Raw genomic sequence first — 3,814 nt, 5'->3', positions numbered from 1 at the left:
AGAACCCCACCCACAGTGAGGAAGCTCCATAATAAAGAGAACTCCACAAATTACCAGAATGTAAAAAGGCCACCCCAAACGCAACAATATAACCAAGATGAAGAGACAGAGGAATACTCAGCAGGTAAAGGAACAGGAGAGTTGCCCACCAAACCAAACAAAAGAGGAAGAGGTAGGGAATCTACCTGAGAAGGAATTCCGAATATTGATAGTGAAAATGATCCAAAATCTTGAAATCAAAATGGAATCACAGATAAATAGCCTAGAGACAAGGATTGAGAAGATGCAAGAAAGGTTTAACAAGGACCTAGAAGAAATAAAAAAGAGTCAAAATACAATGAATAACGCAATAAATGAGATCAGAAACACTCTGGAGGCAACAAATAGTAGAATAACGGAGGCAGAAGATAGGATTAGTGAAATAGAAGATAGAATGGTAGAAACAAATGAATCAGAGAGGAAAAAAGAAAAACGAATTAAAAGAAATGAGGACAATCTCAGAGACCTCCAGGACAATATGAAACGCTCCAACATTCGAATTATAGGAGTCCCAGAAGAAGAAGACAGAAAGAAAGATCATGAGAAAATCCTTGAAGAGATAATAGTTGAAAAGTTCCCTAAAATGGGGAAGGAAATAATCACCCAAGTCCAAGAAACACAGAGAGTTCCAAATAGGATAAACCCAAGGCGAAACACCCCAAGACACATATTAATCAAATTAACAAAGATCAAACACAAAGAACAAATATTAAAAGCAGCAAGGGAAAAACAACAAATAACACACAAGGGGATTCCCATAAGGATAACAGCTGATCTTTCAATAGAAACTCTTCAGGCCAGGAGGGAATGGCAAGACATACTTGTGATGAAAGACAATAACCTACAGCCCAGATTACTGTACCCAGCAAGGATCTTATTCAAATACGAAGGAGAAATCAAAAGCTTTACAGACAAGCAAAAGCTGAGAGAATTCAGCACCACCAAACCAGCTCTCCAACAAATTCTAAAGGATATTCTCTAGACAGGAAACACAAAAAGGGTGTATAAACCCGAACCCAAAACAATAAAGTAAATGGTAACGGGATCATACTTATCAATAATTACCTTAAACATAAATGGGTTGAATGCCCCAACCAAAAGGCAAAGACTGGCCAAATGGATACAAAAACAAGACCCCTCTATTTGCTGCTTACAAGAGACCCACGTCAAAACAAGGGACACATACAGACTGAAAGTGAAGGGCTGGAAAAAGATATACCACGCAAATAGAGACCAAAAGAAAGCAGGAGTGGCAATACTCATTTCCGATAAAATAGACTTTAAAACAAAGGCTGTGAAAAGAGACAAAGATGGACACTACATAATGATCAAAGGATCAATCCAAGAAGAAGATATAACAATTATAAATATATATGCACCTAATATAGGAGCACCACAATATGTAAGACAAATGCTAACAAGAATGAAAGTGGAAATCAACAAAAACACAATAATAGTGGGAGACTTTAATGCCCCACTCACACCTATGGACAGATCAACTAAACAGAAAATTAACAAAGAAATGCAAACTTTAAATGATACATTAGATCAGTTAGACCTAATTGATATCTATAGGACACTTCACCCCAAAACAATGAATTTCACCTTTTTTTCAAGTGCTCATGGAACCTTCTCCAGGATAGATCACATCCTGGGCCATAAATCCAAATTTGATAAATTCAAAAAAATCGAAATCATTCCAAGCATCTTTTCTGACCATAATGCATTAAGATTAGATCTCAATTACAAGAGAAAAACTATTAAAAATTCCAATATATGGAGGTTGAACAACACACTTCTGAATAACCAACAAATCACAGAAGAAATCTAAAAAGAAATCAAAATATGCATAGAAAATAATGAAAATGAAAACACAACAACCCAAAACCTGTGGGACACTATAAAAGCAGTGCTAAGAGGAAAGTTCATAGCAATTTCTTGAGGCATACCTCAAGAAACAAGAAAAAGTCAAATAAATAACCTAACTCTACAACTAAAGCAACTAGAAAAGGAAGAATTGGAGAACTCCAGAGTTAGTAGAAGGAAAGAAATCTTAAAAATTAGGGCAGAAATAAATGCAAAAGAAACAAAAGAGACCATAGCAAAAATCAACAAAGCCAAAAGCTGGTTCTTTGAAAGGATAAATAAAATTGACAAACCATTAGCCAGACTCATCAAGAAGCAAAGAGAGAAAAATCAAATCAATAAAATTAGAAATGAAAATGGAGAGATCACAACAGACAACACAGAAATACAAAGGATCATAAGAGACTACTATCAGCAATTATATGCCAATAAAATGGACAACGTGGAAGAAATGGACCAATTCTTAGAAAAGTACAATTTTCCAAAACTGAACCAGGAAGAAATAGAAAACCTTAACAGACCCATCACAAGCACGGAAATTGAAACTGTAATCAGAAATCTTCCAGCAAACAAAAGCCCAGGTCCAGACGGCTTCACAGCTGAATTCTACCAAAAATTTCGAGAAGAGCTAACACCTATCCTCCTCAAACTCTTCCAGAAAATTGCAGAGGAAGGTAAACTTCCAAACTCATTCTATGAGGCCACCATCACCCTAATACCAAAACCTGACAAAGATGTCACAAAAAAAGAAAATTACAGGCCAATATCACTGATGAACATAGATGCAAAAATCCTCAACAAAATTCTAGCAATCAGAATCCAACAACACATTAAAAAGATCATACACCATGACCAAGTGGGCTTTATCCCAGGGATGCAAGGATTTTCAATATCCGCAAATCAATCAATGTAATTCACCACATTAACAAATTGAAAAATAAAAGCCATATGATTATCTCAATAGATGCAGAGAAGGCCTTTGACAAAATTCAACATCCATTTATGATAAAAACTCTCCAGAAAGCAGGAATAGAAGGAACATACCTCAACATAATAAAAGCTATATATGACAAACCCACAGCAAACATTATCCTCAATGGTGAAAAATTGAAAGCATTTCCCCTAAAGTCAGGAACAAGACAAGGGTGCCCACTTTCACCGCTACTATTCAACATAGTTCTGGAAGTTTTGGCCATAGCAATCAGAGCAGAAAAAGAAATAAAAGGAATCCAAATTGGAAAAGAAGAAGTAAAACTTTCACTGTTTGCAGATGACATGATCCTCTACATAGAAAACCCTAAAGACTCCACCAGAAAATTACTAGAGCTAATCAACGAATATAGTAAAGTTGCAGGATATAAAATCAACACACAGATATCCCTTGCATTCCTATATACTAATAATGAGAAAGTAGAAAAAGAAATTAAGGAAACAATTCCATTCACCATTGCAATGAAAAGAATAAAATACTTAGGAATATATCTACCTAAAGAAACTAAAGACCTATATATAGAAAGCTATAAAACACTGATGAAAGAAATCAAAGAGGACACTAATAGATGGAGAAATATACCATGTTCATGGATTGGAAGAATCAATATAGTGAAAATGAGTATACTACCCAAAGCAATTTACAAATTCAATGCAATCCCTATCAAGCTACCAGCGGTATTTTTCACAGAACTAGAACAAATAATTTCAAGATTTGTATGGAAATACAAAAAACCTCGAATTGCCAAAGCAATCTTGAGAAAAAAGAATGGAACTAGAGGAATCAACTTGCCTGACTTCAGGCTCTACTACAAAGCCACAGTCATCAAGACAGTATGGTACTGGCACAAAGACAGAAATATAGATCAATGGAACAAAATAGAAAGCCCAGAGATAAATCCACACACCTATGGACACC

Source organism: Ovis canadensis, chromosome 3 (genome assembly GCF_042477335.2).
Source record: "Ovis canadensis isolate MfBH-ARS-UI-01 breed Bighorn chromosome 3, ARS-UI_OviCan_v2, whole genome shotgun sequence".
Lineage (NCBI taxonomy): Eukaryota > Metazoa > Chordata > Mammalia > Artiodactyla > Bovidae > Ovis > Ovis canadensis.
The sequence above is the reverse complement of the archived record's forward strand: the minus strand, read 5'-3'. Positions refer to the sequence as shown.